Genomic DNA, 18,312 nt, shown 5'->3' on the forward strand with positions numbered 1-18,312 from the left:
TCTTGGTCTGAGGCTGACACAGTGACTCTAGCCTTTGCTTCCCACGGGGTTTTGCCTTGCATTAGAGCAGCCATCCCGCCTGTTCTCTCCACTCCTTCACCAGGGTAAATCCCTGGCGTGAGTGGGCCCTTCAGTTTCTGTTGCACAGCGGCATTCATACTGGATTTAACACCCATGGGGGTGAAGGCTTTACAGTGAGTGTTGATGGGACTCAGGCAAAGCTGTTGGGAGGAGAAACTGCCGTGCTGGGGCAGCTCCTTCTGTAGGGAGCTCACCAGAAGGAGCAGTGGTATCTGTGATGTGGGTCCCAGCTGGGAACTGAATTTTTCCAGAAGAATACACTGTGTAAAGTCACAGAGCCATGCAGAGTGAAATCTGGAAGCACCTGTGCAGGGCTCAATGCAAGAGCTAGGATCATGGCATGGAGCTGGTGGTGAGCTGAGAAGTGAGTGGGATGCCACAACCAAATACCTGAGGTCAGAAAATCCCAATTTCAGCTGCCTGCTCCCAGGAGTGATGCAGTTGGCACGAAGTGAGAGCAAATACACCACTGCCAGACCCTGTGCTCCTGCCCCACATGGAAATACTTTACCAGGGAAAGAGGCAAGAGCTCACTGTTTGCTGCACAATTTTGTGGCTAGTTAGAAATGGCCAGTAGGGGTCACTGATATATATTTATTTTATTCTATTTTTATACATATGCATTTATAAATATACAAAACATGCAGAGGCTGTATTGCCTCCACTGTGTATTGCCAGAGAGGCTTTGAGAGAGATTCAAGAGGTTCAGAGATTCAAGTCTCGGGGGCAGGATATTGTGTCTGTTTTTTTCTTTTCTGTGCAGTGCCCAGCACAATTACATCCCAACCATGATGGGTGCTTTTAGGCAGTCCCATAAGGCAAACAGCACTTTGGGTTGGGATGGGTCAGCACAGTTCTGTTCTTCAGCCACTGATGGTGGGGATCCTGACAGAAAAGTGTTTGCTTGTGAAACAACTCCAAGTTTTTTTTCAAGTATGGCATCTCAATTTGACTTAAAATTAAGCCCCAACCCTCACTCTTATGTAGTGGTATGGACTGAATTATACACGTGGGTATGTTGTTAGCAACTGTTTTATTGGTGGGGTGTATTTTTCTGGTAGGTGTATGCTCCAGGCGTACTGGCAGGATGTATTTGGCTGTCCAATTCGGCATCCACGGACTTGTTTGACTGTCCCAGGCTGGCTGTGTTTCACTGATCTTATTGTTCCTGAAATGCTGTTAGTTTTGGGTGCTGAGTTCCTCTTGTGCTGGCATATCCCAGAGTGAAAATTCTGCTCAAAATAAGTCTCAAGTTTTTTGGTTTTGGTGGGCTCGGCCTCTGAGAGTTTCCCAGCTGAGGTCTATGGGGGAATCCTCTGTGCAGCTGGAGTTAGAGAAGTAGCGGAGGAGGCAATTGTTTCCTGAGTGTATCCCTTCAGTACTGCAGCATCCAAGCTGGAGAAAATGGGTCTTGATGCAACTCTCTGGCAGGTGACAGCCTCCAAGGCAGCCACCAAGGGGTGGTCCAGCACTCACCATCTTCCCTGCTTGACCTGATTTGGTGGGAAACTTGAGAGGACCAAGCCTGCACTGCCTTCTTCTGGTGGGGAGACATTAATTCTGCCATCTGCTTTTTCACTAGCCAAGACTGTAGGCACTTAAGAGGGATTTGTCCCTCCACAGGGTGGCACCTGCCCCTCCAGGGGTTCCTTTTATTCAGTTACAATAGTCTATATAAAGTGCTGCCGGCTGGAAAGTATTTTGAAGAGATTCCTCTCTGCTCTCCACTAAGGGTTATAAATTCAGCTGTTATTTGAGAGAATCTCAAATGTACTTCCAGGACTGTTTGCTGAGGGCTTTACATCCGCCAGAGGCCCCTTAAAATAAAAGGATTATTGGGAGTCAAGTGTTAGATTACCTGGTGCTTGTTAATTGAACTTCAGAGGCTTTAGAGAGCAACTGGCTCTAGCAGGGGGCTGCACTTTGGTATTAATGGTGTTATATAAATGAATATAATGCAACCTAACGTCATGCTTCCTCATCATGCCGCATCTCTGGGCTCAGGGCTGTGGTGAGTCCAGCTCACAAGCATACCGGATATGGGGGAAGGCAGGGTGGATGTATGTGGAGAGGGAGAAGGATCGGGAATCAAGGCCTTTGGGATCTGAGGAAAGAGTGTTTTTCGGTGCTCAGAGCAGGTGACTGGTGCTCAGCCAGCTCGAGTCCAGTTCCATTTGCCAGTCTGACCTTGGGATCTGTTTTGAGAAGAGTTGAATTTAATGGAAGAAGTGAATGACAAGGCCATCTGAAAATCCAACTCTCCTTCCTGCAGGGCTTATTTCACCTAGACTTGCAAAAAGCTTGAAGATCCTACTCCGACAACTCACCAAAAGAAAGCAAAGTACTCTCATGATTGCTGCCATCAGTGCGCACCCACAGAAACCTGAACAGGCCACAACTGTGAAGGCTCCAAGGCAGCAAGGCCCGGTGGAAATGAGAAACCTCATCAGCTATGAAAATTTCATCAGCTGGTGCTGTGGAAGGAAGAATCTGGAAGTGCAGAGCAGATGGGCAGCCTGGATTCTTGGAGCCATTGTCCTTCTGCTTGTTATCTGACTCCAGCACAGGGAGGATTTGGAGAATTTATGGGGGCACAAGTACCGAAGGCTTTCTTGAAATATCCCTGGCTGACGCGTGGTGTGGTGCATACAGCACTTGCTGGGTGCACAGCAGACGTTTTTGCACAATATTCCCAAGGTCATGGAAGTGGGGTCCTGCTGAGCACCTGTCTTTTATTGTGTAAGAGAGGGGACCGTTTGGGCAGAGTTTGCAGCACTGCGAGACTGGCACTACTTGAATGCAAATCTGAAGGCTTTGCAAATGTGATAGTACATTGAAGAACATCGTACAAATACTATCGTGACTTTTCTTGACTGGACAAATTCCCTCTGGACTAGGCTCCATTATTTACTGTGTGTATAATCTATTCATGAGATGTTTGTGAAAGAAAGGATAGAAGCAGAGGGTAAGTCTATGCACCAGGCATGAGAAGCAATGGAAGAAGTACCCGGCTGAGCTCAGAAGGGAATAAATAGATTTGATTTCAAATTCAAAATGTATTGACTTTTCAAATTCCCAAACCTAGAACAATATAGTGGAAGATTTTGCAAATAATTATGAAAGCACGCTCCCTAATTATGTCAGGGTTTGACTAGGTTTTGACAGGTACATTCTGTCCTCAGCTCCTCTCCTTTAAGAAGCAGAGAGTTCTCCTTGGGGGCTTTTGGGTCGATTTTTCCATTTACTATTCTCCTGCTCTCCCTCCCTCTCCTTCTCTGGCCCTACGGTTGGGGTTGTACTTCTCTAGTGACAGGTTGGGATACCCCACTCGCTGTCAGAGTGTTTCTCAGAAAAGGGGCACACGGGAAGGGGCAGGAGCTGATCCTGGGCCCTGACCTGCACTGGAAAGTTCTGTCCCGTCGCCCCTTCAAGGTGTTTCTCCGAACCCGGGGCACGTGGGAAGGGGCAGGGGCTGGTCCTGGACCCGGGGCACGTGGGCAGCGGCAGCGGCCGATCCCCACCCCCATCCCCATCCTGACCCCAATCCCTGCCCTGCTCCGCCGCTCCCGCCCCTTCGCCCCTCGCGCTGCCGGGACCGCCCGGGCCAGGCCCTGGCCCCGCCCCCCGCGCGTGCCGCCCAGTGACGCAGGCGCGCCGCGGCGTGGGGATTCCGCCGGATTACCCGGCGTGCCCCGCAGCAAAATGGCGGCCTGAGGCGAGAGAGCGGGGCCGGGGCCGGGGCCGGGCGGGGGCAAAGTTTGGGGCGGGCCCGAGGCGGGGCCGATCCGGGGCCGAACAGGCCGCAAAGTCACTGGGACCCCCGGCGGAGCCGAGCCCGACCGGGTCAGAGCTGGGCTGAGGCTCCGGGGGTGGGGAGCGGCGAACGCGACCGGCTGGGGACCGAGCCCCGGGCGGGGCCCCCTGCGCCCCCGGGCCACTCCAGCCTTCCCGGGCGGGCTTCGGGCGGTGGGGGGTGGCCTTCCTGCCCACATGTGTGGCGAGGAATTGTGGAGTGCCCTGAGGACAGCGGGTCCGGGCGAGACGCACCGCGGGCAGGGAGGGCTCAGCCGGGGGCAGGAGGGTGCTGAGGTCACAGACTGGGACCCAGGGAAGAGACGGTCCCCGTGGGGAAGGGTGGTAGTGCCACTTCCTCAGCCATCAGGTCGTAAGGGAGCTCTCCCTCCCGGGGAGGGACCTGTGTCAGGGAGCAGCGCGGGCCAGGAAGCGGGACCTGGACCGTTCAGGCTGTAGCCGCGTCTGGGTGATGGAGAGGTAGGGGGCGTGGGGGGTGAGAAGGCAGTATCCGTGCTGGGAGCGCTGCTGGAGTAGGAACTGCAAAGTGGAACAAGTCTGGGCCAGCACATGTGTTAAAAGAACCAGAGCATAACTGGCAGAGGCAGGACTGGAGGGGAGAATCAGCACTCCTCTGGTGTCAGCCTCAGCAGGCGTTAGTGGGAAATTCTCTGCCAGCCCGGACATTCTCTCTAGTGCAAGGGATGCTTCCTGCTGTAGGACTAGTGAGCAACCTCTGGGAACATGGAAAGACTTTAAGGGAAAGCGTGTGTATATGGTAAATACTGAACTGCATCTAGCTCTGAGCTGGAGCACTCTTCATGGAGCGGAGTAAAAGACAGAGTGCTAATACACAGATTTCTAGGTGGACAGGAGGTTGCACTGGTAGGTGTCAGAGTTTGCAAGTGATGTGTGAGTCTGGCAAGGCTGAGAGTGACTTAGATCAGAGAGATGCCAGGTGGATGTTGTCCATTGAAAAGAATCATCCATCACATGTACATAGTTCTTTGCCATTGAAAGCTTTTCAGAGGTATGCATCTCTGTTTTACAGATTCAGAGAAGGAACTGGGATAGAGGGGACAAGATATGATGAAGCAGTGAATCCTTGCTGAAATGTCAGACAGCAGGTAAGAAAGCCAGGAATGAGCTGATGCTGAGTCAGACTGCGTGCTTTGGTCCCACTACTCAAATTTTTTGAGAATATGTGAACTGCATACCTGAAAAACTGTCCCTCTCTGTTGTTCTCTGTGTCATAGTAGGTCTGCGTGGACAGAATTGAGAGGCTGGGGTGTCAGTGGAATGGGAGTGACCCTGAGAAATTCAGGAAGAGTTCCTGGGAAGAGAAGTTCAGTTAAAGTTATAAGCTACTGTTCTTTATGTGCCACCTGGAGAAGCAGCCTAAATCCTGCTCTGTCGGTGCTGAAGTATCCATGCTCTCTGTATAATCCAAAAGAGGTCTGCCCGGCCATAATCCAAATGAAATCCTTCGTGATGAACCTGCTTTGGCAATAGCTGCGATGTCAGAGTTAGGTGGTTCCAGTGACCCTCGGTTCTTCCAGGTTATTTCTTCCACCACATTGTTTTTTCCACCCGTAGCTGTTCCCCTGAGGGATGATGGGGGTACACCACTGGCCTTTCTGTCCTTTCCCAGACTCACTGTTGAGATCCAGTTTAGAGGTGCAGTTGTTTGATGTGCAGCCGTTGGTCTTTGGATCATACCTTTCAGTTACTTCTCAAGTCACACTTAATACAATTCCTTTCTCTTTTCTTCACCTTCCAGTGAATCACTGCAGAAACCACATATATCTCAGCAGTGCTTGGCATACAGTATGATTTGGCTTCTGGGTATTAAATCTGTGTTTAAGCTACCAGGTCTTAGCTGTGGTACCAGGAGCTTTTGAGTTTTCATTCCTTCCCAGGCACCCAATGCTCTTGAAATCATGGGAATGCATTTTAGCAGGGCCAGCGGAGTTCCAAAGTGCAGCCCATGGCTATCTTCATCTTTAATATTAACAAGGCATTGGGTCAGGAGGGGATGAGTTGCATGCCAAGACCTGTTGCCTCTTCAAACCAGCTTTCTGAACTAAAGATGACCTTGCGTGCTTTTCCACTCTGTTTCAAGTTGTTTGTTGGCTCCTGCTAAGTCACTTGCTTTGCAGCCAACAAACCTGAATTCTTATCTCCGCCATCCACTCTAAATACTATCATGTGGTGTAGCATGTAGGGGAAATAGACTATAGCCTTGGAAGAGGTGTACTCCTCTGCAAGTCTGCCTGCTTTTTGTCCCAGAGCAGAACTAATCAAGCTAGATGCAATGAATGATTTTTGGTTGGCGTGCTGGCCTGAATGGTACCAGAGCTGGCTTGGAGAAAGGGTTTGTGGCACCTGGCGTGGCCTATAAAGTACTTTTAAAAAAGTGAAGAAGGCTGTTTGAACGGTAGCAAAATAAAGAAGTTTTAGTAAAATGCAACTCTATTTTTTTGTAGTTGTTTGAAGTGGATTTGATGCTTGTGAGTCCTGAAGGCTGATTGTTTTTCTGGAGATGAGCTGCCTAACCTGTTAAAATGTCCACTATGTTTTACGGAGGATCCACAGAAAACTGGACTCCAAGGTTTCCATGTGTCACCACATCACAGTGTCATCCCAAGAAATAGTTCTGGAAGTTAGATCCTGGCGAAATAACCGTGTTGTGTACTTGTTATCAAGGGCCTTGCTTCTACAGCACAGAGTGACAACAGTAGTGTAGTGGTGGGTAATAACTCTCTGCCTTTCACGTTTCTAGGAGAAATACAGCACGTAAGGGTCTCAAATGAGCCTGCATGTGATACAGATTGAGGGAAGGATTCCTACAGTAATAATGAGAATCTGGCTTGACACCTTTTCGACTCATGTCCGCTCTTTTGACTGGGCTTGTTGAGAACTGGAATTGTCGTAATAGAGCAGATTTTTTCGGCTGTTAGGCTCGGTTAATGCTTTGAGAGTAAATTTAAGGTCCTGAAGCTGGGTATATTCATCTCCTTCCTTGAAGGCTTTGGTTGGGAAGATATCTCCTTTCTGTGTGGCACCCTGAGTCTGGAGAGAATGAATGCCTATTGGCATTTATGCTAACTGTGTGTATTTCAAATCACTAGTTACCGGGTAAATATGATCCTCTCTGAAATTCATTTTACGCAGGACTGCAGAGGAACTATGTGTGTAATCTATGCAAACAGGGCTAATGCCTTAGGGCATGAAATCTTCCATCCTGTTTCCCTGCCAGTTCCCCTACCTGAGGGCTTTTCCTTAGATCTAGATTGGCTCGGTCTGTAACTGTAGTAGGAAGAGTGCTACTTTTTAAAACTGAAGTATCTTTACAGCTGGTTAGAGGGGAAGTATGACGCTGTGGTCAGAACACCTAATTTCTGCCACATATTTGTTGTGTGAGTGTGTTCACATGGTTACTCTTTCTCGCTCTGCATTCTTTGGTTGGAAAATATGACTAATGCCCATCTTACTGGGGATTTGAGGATGAACCTGTTAGTGTATAGATGCTTGGATACTGTGGTGTTGAATGCTTTAGTAAAGCTCGGTGGAGGTGAGATGAAAATGATATTTCAGGCCATGACTTCAAAATGAAGCAGACCCCTTTGTGATCCACTGTCCCGTGTGGTGGAATTGCTGTAGAGTGCGAGTCAGACCCTGCCTTCTTTAAGGCAAGTGCGCACTCTGAGACCTCACCGTTTTTCCATTCCTATGAACTGTTTGCTTGTTTTCTCTCACGTAACGCCTTGTCTCACTGAATCTTTTTGATTTAAATTAATATATTCTCTTTTTTGCACCTTTGTTTCAGACTTGGAAACTGTTCTCTTCATTGTCAGGAAGTTGATGTATGGTTTTATTGCTCATATGCACAAACAGAGAGGGCCAAATGCAGCATTTTGCAGGATGTTTAATATTTGGAATGACATGAGCCATCCTCTCGGGAGTGTCCTCCTGGGAGCTGTGCTTAGGAAGGAAATGGTGTGGAAGGCCACATAGGAGTGTGAGAATAGCATTGCAATGGTTGGAATGCAGAATAAGCATCACTTGGGTGGGCTCAGTTTTCCTCTGCTTTTCAACAGTGCTGGATGCCAAGCCTGAGGAAGACTTTTGTGCAGAGGTGAAGCAGCTGGAATGTATTCTTCAGTTGAGGTGAATGCAATTCAGTGAAACTGATAGGCATCAAACTGAATAATGATTTTAAAGTATTTTCACATGATGTCTAATCTGTGGAAATTCACTACCACATAATAGCACTCAGGCTAAGAGCTGAGCGGGATTCAGGAAAGATCAAGCATTTATGAGTGGAAATGTTCAGACTTGCTTTAGCTAAAGAACTTGCTTTAGAAGGTATATTTTTTCAGACATAGCCCAGTCTCTTAACAGTTAAAGATTTAAAGAAAGGGCAATGTGTTCCATAATTTTCCACTGAGGCTTCTCGCTCCATCTACTAAACCACCTTAAAGTATCGACCTGTGTTAGGGTCAAGGTATTGAATCACACTTATTTGCTTTGTTGGGTTGCTCACTGACCTTGGCTTTTGTGATAACTGCATTAGGGAAAAAAATCAAAAGCCATCAGCCAAACTACAAATCCACAGAGCACTCCAGCTGCTCTGGTTAGACCTGGTACTGGAGGATTTTAGGCTGACGAAGAGCAGGGTTCTGGGAAGGATAGTGCAGTCCATAGATGAGAGCTGTCTTCCTGATGAATATGAAGACATGTAGCTGTTGTCTCTTCATGCTGAGTGCTCAGGCAAAGTGGTTTGTGCTTCTTGCCTTTGCTCATAAGAGGGAAAAGAATGTGTGGAGTTTGGCCTCTCCATGTTGCAATCTTGTAGTGGACTTTAGTCTGGAAGGCAGGGCTTTAAGACTGTTCAGGTGAGTTCTGGTTAGTTGTAGCATGAGCCTCAATGTACTCGAGTCCGTGAAGACACAGTCTGTGTCCTCTGCTCATGCCCAATCTGTAGAGGATCAGGAGAATCATCGGTGTTGCTTGATCAAGTAGGTATAAATTCAGTTTGATGCATAGGCCAGTAAAGGTAATGGCAGTGGCACGGAGGTGTATATAAAAAGGTGCGGTTTTGTAATGTTTGCCTAAATGCAAGGGGAACTCCTGAAGGAAAGACTGTGCGTGGAGGTTTTCAGAGCTAGGAACGGGTCATGCAAAGCTGAAGATCCCTGTATGGATACTCTCTCTATGGGCTTTTCTGGGAATACATGGTGCTTTAGGGCAAAACTTAAATCTTTTGTGGCAGGCCCAACAGCTATGAGTAACGGGTTACTGACTTTTGCAAAAGTTTTGTGCTGCTGAGAAAGTGAAATAGGTCAGGATTGAAAAGTAAGGTTTTCTGCAGGTGTCAGACTGGCTTTTAGGCACAGAGGATCTGACCAGCTGCTGGTGGCAAGAGAGAACTGGTTTAAATTTTTGATTTCTAAGAATCAGCAAATTCAGAACTGGAGGTCCCACAGAGACTGCTCTTTGTTCGGTTGAGTTCTATATTTGTATTTTGTCTCTGTGATAAAGCTGGCTTTGGGAATGTTGTGGGAGTCCTAACTGGATATTCTTACTCTTGCTATGTTAAAGCCTCAGTTGTCTACCTGCATTAATGTAACACTCATGCACAAATGGATCTGAAATCAAAAGGGACAGATGGGGTGGTTTCTCCGACTATTGAGGAATTACACGTAGACTCATAAAATGCCTTAGGCGAGTTTTACTTTACAGCATTTGCTTCAAAAGACTGTAAGTTATTTTCCCAAGATAATAATTAGATAATCATTGTGGCTGTAAGTTTTTTGACCATTGTGTTAGCATATGCTACTCAGGGTAACTGTTTTTAGGCCTGCATATGTCTTGCTGCACAAGCTTTCTACAGTTTCCAAATATGCTTTGCTTCTCTGTCTCCTGAATCAGATTTCTTCCTGCAGCTTTGCTGTTCGTTAGTGAGGACTCTGCTGCTGCCCAACAGAAAGGTTAAAAATATTCTAGGGAGATGACTTGAAATTCAGTGTATCTCACATAACTGAAAAGTGATTGCAGGTAATTCTGCTGTTTTGCTTGTGTATTTTGATTTATTATTTTTTCCTTATTGAGAACTCTTCCCCCTTCTCTTTTATCTGTGGGAGATCTGTACCCAGTATATTGTGAGAGCATTCCTCTCAAATGGGGGAAAAGAAAATAATGGAAAATCACAGCATATTTGTTTAAAATTAGAGTTGTTTTAAGTGACTTTTCTTGACAATGGACTTCAAGTTTGCGTCCTGTGTTTAAGTGTTTTTATTTTTCTGAGAAGAAAGAATCTCCTGCACTAAACTACGCAAAATAAACTTATTTGCCTTCTATTATTTAATTTCTAAGCATTGCTTGCTGCACTATGGTTATGTGAATACTGGGAAATGAAAACTTTGCTCAGAAGGGTTTTCGCAGGTGACTGCATTTTGCTGATGATACACTCTGTTAGTAAATGTCTACGTAGACACTCAATCCAATTTCTTCTAGGACTAGTACAGAGCGTCATTTTTGGCAAATGTCTTGTACCAGTTTGGATTGAGTCCTGGAAGCAAATCACCCTTGCTGGGCTTCAGAACTTTGGTAGAGTCTACTTTGTAAGCGTACCCATTTTTCCTTGATTAGATGATGCCTTTGCAAACAGTACCCAGGTGTATCTGAAATGGCTATAACGGAATTCAATGTCATCGAGGCCCCAAGCTGGATGGGGAGAGCTGTATTCCTGTGCAGCTCCGGAGATGATTTACTACCTGACTGACAACTTGCAATATAAACATTAGTCCAAGCATGATCTTGTCCCAAAGCCCCGCCTACGCAGGGAGCCAGGAGTCTTCCTGCCACGCGCCATAAATCGTTTATGGTTTGCTCATGCCCGTACATTTGAAAAACAGCTGTGTGCAGGGGATTAGCAGTTTGCAGAAGGCCCGTGCGGGGCTAAATTAGGGTCTCTTGCTTTGGTGGCGAATGCCGGTATCAGAATAGCAGGAGTGCTTCCATGCGGTGGAAGGCAATTTACTCTGGGAGCGAGGGGTGGGTGCAGGGTATCTGTAAGGGTACAGCAGCCAGGAGAGGTTTGGATTGCAGTGCTCCAGTTTGAGCTCAGATACCTGATTGATAGCTGCCCAGCACAGTGGGAGGTTGAACAAGTCATTGTTAGCTGTGTGGTTTTTAAATTTTATTTATATATTTATTACTTCCTTGTATTTTCCACATATATATAGGCACAAAATGTAAGCTTATGTCTTCTGTCTCCTAGGAGCTGAAGGGGGATAGAGTTTTTGGGTCTTTTTTTTACAGTGTAAAGAGCGGTTTCCCTTTTGCTAGCCCACGGTAGCAGAATCAAATTATATGCAAGGCCATCTGGGGCTTCACAACTAATTTTAAGCTTTTATGAGAAGTTTTACTGTGCTACTTGGATTTATTATAGCTTTGCAACTTCAATTCCCAAAGTAAAACTATTTTTGTGCTGGCTGCGATACTTTAAATTACCTCCTGGAGTTTCTAATGACTTACTTGTGTTTATGGTGAAAGCTCCCATTTATCCAGACCCTGAAAGCACAGCCTGTTTGGTAACTCTAAATGTATCGATGCTTTACATCAGTGGTGAGGACATCAGAGCCTAAAGTCAGTTGGTGCCTTCGAGTGTTTCTGTAATGAAGGGAATAAGCAGATTTTGCTGTACAGATGAGACTGAACAGTACAGTTCAGAGATCTCCTGTGCACTGGCTGAAGGACCAGCTGCTGAGTAAAGCAGATATAAGTAGATCATTTTCAGCTGGGTTGGTTTCTCATTAACAAATCCTTTCTTCGGTGGGTTGGATAAGAATCCAGGTGGGATGTGTCAGCAAGGTGCCCCCTTCTAGAGGCATCAGCTGAACATAAGTGCTTCCAGACTGTATCGTGAACATCCACGGAGCCATAGGCAAGGCCAGTGGGCTCTGATTTGTTTTAAAACAACATAATTAGGAGAGTTCTTACTCTTCTGTTGAAGCTGCTGCACAGGCATCTCAAATAAGACCATTTTTGTGGAGCTTTCTGCTCTGCTCTCCTCTGTTGTAGGTTTGGGGAGTAGCTTATTTTGTTATCGGAGTTGCCTCCATTTTTCTTACTGCTTTCGGTGAAGGGCTGTACAGTCTGAATCTTTGTGCTTTGAGGAGATGGAGGCCAGATAGCACCACATATATTTGTGGCTGTTTGTGTGGGCATTTTGAGATTTGCTAATGAGCAGTAGGTCATTTCGTGTCGGATTGGCTAAGTTTCCGTTGGGCTGGTTCTTTGTTGTGGCAGTGCGTATGGACTGTGCGTGTTTGGAGATCCCTGTTAGCTATCTCAGATGGAGAGGGCTTTCTTCCTGTTTGCTGCCTCCTCTCTCCCCACAAGAAAAAAATAATCAGCTGGGGAACTGTTAACCTCCAGATTGAATTAGATGTTTTGCTGTTACTTAGACTTTCCAGAGGTATACAGAGGTTAGAGAGGGGCGTGGGTATGTGATCGTATTTCAGACTTTCCTTCCTTCTCCTTGTTTTTGTTGCTGCAGTTGGAATTCACCCTTCCCTTTTCCTGGGAACTGGTGTGAAGGAATTGCTGTCACCCAGAGCAAAGATCAATCTGCTTGCCTCAAGGCCTTCTTACCTCTTCAGGTTAGGACTTTGCCTGACTTCCATAGGCAACAGTTTATTTATGAGCTTACATTACCTGAATCTTGTGGGGTAGGTCTAAAGGGTACCAATATTAAGGGCAGTGGAAGTCTCAACTTAGACAGCTGGGATAGGGGAGGGAAGGAGGGAACAGAGTTAGCAGTACAGTTAACTCTTCCCCCCCACACACACCCTCCTTTCTTCCCTGTTTCCTCACCTGCCCAGCTGTGTAGTAGGTTAGCAGTACGTGTCTGTTCTTATTCTTATGAAAGTAGACTTTGTTCTCTGAAGACTGCTAATCATGCCCCATGGGGGTGTAATCAGTTATAAGGTATTTAATACAGTGCAGGCGGGAACAGGCTGCCTGGCCGGGCTGGCAGATTGCAACACTACAATTATAAAGGGCCCCTTTCCCCCACTCACCCGCCCACCAGTGGCAGGATGAGGGTACCTTGAAACAGTATTAAGTCTATGAAAAGTAAAGATGTAGTGGGGGAAGGGAGAGGAGAGGCTGAAGAGGCAGCTCCTATTCTGGGAAACAGGCAGACCTACATTCTGTGAGAGCTTCAGCCATTGCAGGTTGCACTGTTGAGACTTGTGGGGGTTTGGGTGCCGTCACCATCCAAGTGGATTGCACAGGGATGGCCTTTGGCAACGTGTAGAGCAACAGGGGCTTCCGTCCTCTCTGAAATGGGTTTTCTTGTGGTGGCTGGGGTTGGAGAGGTATGGAGTGGTTAGAAGGGGAGAAGCCCTTTCTTCTGCGTGCAGTGATTTAGACACCTAATCTGTCTGGGTGCTTTTGTAAATCCTGCCAGGCTTCTATTTATATCTCTGGATATGAATCTATTGGTAAATTTGGTCTTTCATGCCTCTTTCTTCCAAGTGCTGGAGCTACTCTGCAGCTTACCTTACTGGCTTAGAAGGGAATAGGTAGCTTGAGACCCCGCATTTTAAGGGGCGTGGGAAAGTCTACTGGACCTTGTCTGGTCTGTTCTTGTTACTTAATATCATTCCCCCCAGTGAGGGCCTTGAAATGCACATGTGGGATCTGGAGCAGCTGGGCCACAGCCTTATAAACCATCCCTACCTCTGCGGCTTGCTAGATACATCCGCAGGTTTCTGGAACTTGTGGCTACAGTGACCTTTCCCCTTTAGGTTCCGAGAAGTTACAGTTTGTCAGCCTTTAGTTGGTGCTTTCTGAATTTCCTGACACTTGGGTTTTGTGTCTGCTAGATTCGAGTTGGAAATATTCTCGCAGCAGTGCTCTTGAGAGTGTTGTCTTTCCTGCTTGGTGCTGAAAGAGCACAGTGTCAGAGTTGGCCCTTAGCACTGGGCCGTGGATTTGTAGGGTTTTTAAGGGTAGGATACAGTGTCTAGTTATGTTGCACAAAGTAAGTGCAGATTCAGAATGTGGGGGGTTCACAATACAGACTTGAGAATTCTGTTGACAGTTTCACCTCCTGAGGCAGCATCATCTTTTTCCAATCAGAGTAACTTCATATTTGGGAACTGTGACTTCTTTGGAAAGCTTTGGGATTTGAAGATGTGCTGCATAAAGGAGGAGTAGTGTTTTTTTCTGACTAGAGCGTCGAGTTTGTTTGCAACTCTAAAATGGTGAGGTTCTGAGACAAAAGGTTACCTGATGTCTTGGATTTTTGTACATTGAGTTTTATTTCTCTTAATCACCAAAGTGCTGTATGGGGAGAATAATGTACAGCGAAGGCCAGATCTGTGTCTGTGGGCAGTGGACACAAGTTTTGACAGAAGGATTTTGGGGTAATGAGGAAATGCCTACGTCTCAGAGAAGCTGCTTAAGGTAGAATGGTTTCCTGGGGATGGAGAAAGACCTGGATCCTTCCAAGCACCCCTGATGCCCAAAGTCAGCTTCATATTCAGCTCTGCCCCCTCAGCTCAACAAGTCTCAATGTTACATTTGCCCCTTGTCTTATAGGAAAAGTCAGGGAAATTCCCTTCCCAGGCTACTGCACAAAGTTGTTTCTGTCCTGGACTGTGGCTACTTTCCAGCCCTGGTGGCAGCTCTCCTCCCTATGGCTTGCATACCCAATTGAGAACTCTCCTGCCTGGCTCTGTTTCTCTTGCCCCATGGCTCAAGAAGTCGCTTGGAGAACTTGGACTCTCTCACAAATGAGTTTGGGGCTGGGGCTGTTGCTGGGGTCCCGGCAGTGGACGTGCAGGACTCGTGGGGAGGGAGCGCTGCGGGTGTCAGAGGGGAGGGTGTGTGGGCTTGCTACTTGTTTTCCTTTGCTGCCTGGTGAGGAATGCAATGTGTTTGCCTTCCTTGGCCTGTGGTTGCAGCCACATTCCTGCAGTGGGAGTCAGCACGGCGGCGGGCGGCGTGCTGTTCATGCCCCGTGGCTACATGCTTTCAGCTCCACATCAAAGGTGTGTTTAGTGTGTAGCTTGTGCCATTCCTGGCCACACCTGGTGGCCTGCAGGCATGCAGGAGGTGGAGTCTAGCTGTGTTTGCAGATGGCATTCAGGGTTCAGACTTCTTGCTTGTGGAAAGGCTGGAGCTGAATCCATGCTAAACAACCCCAGGAATGCAGCGGGAGAGCTGAGCGGCACAGTCACTCCAGGGGCATGTCCTAGCAGCAATGTTTCCTTTATAGCTGCAGCAAAATAACTCATGCCTGCTCCTCCAAAGGAACTGACTGTTTGCTTGGGTGTGTTGTACGGTTTAATTTACACCGATAAGGCCAGTTAAGGTTGGCTCATCCCCCCTGCAGCCTGTGTGCTCTTGACAATCAGTAGATGATTGAGTGGCTTGTGCCATCAAGCTCCGCTCCGTACAAACTGTGCATGAGATGACTGCCCGGAGGTGGAATGGCTCTGGGATTTTACCTGGGCAGCAGTGCTTCCTCCAGTTGGTGGGCAAATGTTCTTATACCTCTATGCTGCAGCTGAACTGCTCCAGCTTCTTCTGGAAAATCTTTCGTTTTTTGGTTGGAACCCCAAGAGCTGAGGACAGGAATCTTGGTGAAGGATGGCAGATCAGGATGCAGATGCATTATTTTGAGATCCTTGACATGGTGTGTGTGAGAAATGGCCTTATAGTTTTCTATGCCCTTATCATGCAAACCATCCTTGTCCTCTTCGTACAAGTCTTTCCTTTGCCCGGTACAGGGAAACGTGATCCTTTTGGCAGTGTCAGTATGGGCAGCCCATAGGCAGGGCTTATGGAAATAACAGCAGACCATCTTCTGTGCTCTGGATAAGCCCTGGGCTGTACATCACCCTGTTTGCTTCGATCTTTTGGACTTGCAGGTTCTCTTTTGGCAGTGTCTAGTGGCCTGAAATTCTGTGATCTGCCAGTCATTTCCATATTAAAATGAGTCTTCTGTAGAAGACCTCTCTATTGCCATCCTTAGACAGTAGCAGGAATGAAAGAATTGGCTCTCAGAAGGGCTCTGGCTTTATAGCATAGCTTTTGCTTTTTAGGTGTCGATACAGTCTCTGTGTGAGCTGCTGCAGAGCTCCCCTTACCAGACAGCTCCATGCCATCCTCTCTCCAGAAGGATGTATCACTTTTCAAAGCAGAATCTCAATGATAGGTGATTAAGGGAACGTTACTTGTTGCAAGACTCTTAGCATTGTGAAACAGTTGGAAGTTATTCATATTGGGCTCTCTTCTCTTTTGATTTCATGTAAACCATGCATTTTATTTTGAACTACTTACCACTGACTCCATATCTGACTATTAGGGCTTGGATTTTGACAAGAAAGTGGGTTGCCTGAATCTTCATTTTCCTTCATCTGTTCCGCAGTGCCAAACTGGACAGTATGCCCTGCAGCAACGGGAGGTGTAGCAAAATATAAGTAAGGCTAAAAATGGATTGTGTGGAACGTTACTGGTAGAACACGTAAGAGTGTATAATCATTGTAATCACTGGGTGTTTCAGCTTTGTCATACAATATGGGCATGGCTGCAAAGATGGATGGATGTCTTGTTTAGGATTACATACTGCTTCTGCTGTCACCCTCCAATTACCAGGAAAGGAATGAGGGAGTTGAAATGAAATGGATGTAACATTGGCCAAGGAGGAAGTAGGGGTGATTCTTGGCCTTTTTCCATCCTGTCAGTAAGTTTTAATGTGTTGTGGAGAGAAAGTTCCTTGTTTTAGCTTCCCTGCTGACCTTCAAGCAGTGTAGGAATCCAGATCTCTCTGCTCTTGTATCCAGTCCCAAACACATCTCTTCAGGCGATGTGTTCCTTTGGCTAGAGCTGTAACCCTCCCAAGTAGCTAGATCTCCCCCTGGTGGAACAGGCAGCAGAAGGCACAACTGCGGCTGTACTGTAAAATCGGGAATTGGTCTCACCCTGGGGCACCTTGAGCTGGCAGCAAATGTGGTGGTTGTCCAGTTGAGACATTCCTTAGGCCAGAGTCACAGATCCTGTAGAGCTGAGCTCGTGCAGCGGCATGAAGCTGAAGGCATGAGTGAACAGCTTGCTGTCAGTGCTGAGCAAACACCTTATCTTTGCAACATCTGCCTGGCCATCCCTCGCATTCCTCTATGGTCTTTACCCTTAGGTGAGCAGTGAGCTAGCACTGGGTTGTTGAGTCTGATACTTGACAAAAAAAAAAAAAAAAAAAAGGTACAAAGAACGTGATGGCTTGCTTGCTTTAGGATATCTGGAGTCGATTCGATTATCGAGCCCCTGGAGGATAGGTGACAGTCACTTGCAGCTTAACTCTCTCTTATCCCCAGCTTGCTCTCTGAAGAGCTGCATAGAGTTTACTTAAGAGAGGGGGTCTACAGGAAGGAGCCCCTTGGCGGGAAAGAGCTTGTCTTTTTAGCGTTATTTGAAAGGAGTGTTTTTCCTTAACCTTAATTTACTTAATGGCCTTATGCTAACACAAAGGATAACGGCAGTGAAGGAATTTTAGTTTTACAAGAGCAATGCCAGGTAGGGGATGTAGAGCTAGTTTGGACAGGCTGACCTGGGGTAAAACTGAAGTGCTGGGCCTTTGCTGCAATTGCCCCTTGAGACAATTGATGCTAGTTACTAGCTCTAGCTGAAGAACAGCACTGGTGCTAGCAATGATGACAGATGTAGAAGGATATAGTTGATGAGAGCTCTGGCTCTGCCACAAGAGAGGCTGTGTCTGAGGGAAGAGCTGAAGCAACCCAGCTTGGTGTCAAGTGGGGTACCTGTGGTTCTTGCCTCCTCCTCCCCCCCCAACAAAGGAGGGAGGTGAACCTAGGAGGTACAATACAGCATGTGCAGAAGGACAAGTGGTGCAGCCTGGTCACTGATGGTGACAGGCAGCTTCCTTTTGTAGGGCAGGGGGTGGAGGTGTGGGTCCCCTCTGCTGTGGATTGGGTCCTGCTGTTCAAAGGACTGACTGGAGCCCAGCTGAGCAGGGGAAAGAGGAGCCATAGTCAGTTGCGTGCTTTGCACAGATCAGCCGGGAAAGATGGATGGGTGGATCTGTTTGTTTTTCCTAAGCTGGATTAAGCCATGTTACATTTCTGTGACTGAACTCTCAGAATAAAATCTCTCAGTAGCTCAGTGGTGCTAGAGACTGAGAATCATTAAAAAAAAAAAAAACAAAACCTTAAAAAAACTCCAACAAAAAAACCCAAAGGAGGCAAACTGAGGCAGATTAACTATAGGGCCATACAACAAAAAAAGAGAGAAGATGCTGCAGGGTTACATGCTGCTTCAGGAGCCATGTTGCTCTATTGTTTAAAGAGTTGAGACAAGTTTTGTGCCTGTTCCTGCCCTTGGCTCAGGCTCTGAACCTGCTAG

General features: G+C 47.1%; 1 protein-coding gene across 5 annotated transcripts in view; it reads left to right on the forward strand.

Annotated features, from left to right (window-relative positions):
- Window positions 1-3,772: 3,772 nt before the first annotated feature.
- Window positions 3,773-18,312, forward strand: part of TJAP1 (tight junction associated protein 1) — a 40,688-nt gene continuing 26,148 nt past the window's right edge. The window contains exons 1-2 of one of the 5 annotated variants that reach the window (XM_027899263.1): window positions 3,773-3,796; window positions 4,925-5,000. The gene's annotated coding sequence lies outside the window, so the exon portion shown is untranslated. The other 4 variants (XM_027899261.1, XM_027899262.1, XM_027899265.1 and 1 more) reach the window with 4 other exon arrangements.

This window comes from Empidonax traillii, unplaced genomic scaffold (assembly GCF_003031625.1).
Source record: "Empidonax traillii isolate 1590-97213 ecotype Southwest subspecies unplaced genomic scaffold, ASM303162v1 scaffold653:size358915, whole genome shotgun sequence".
NCBI lineage: Eukaryota > Metazoa > Chordata > Aves > Passeriformes > Tyrannidae > Empidonax > Empidonax traillii.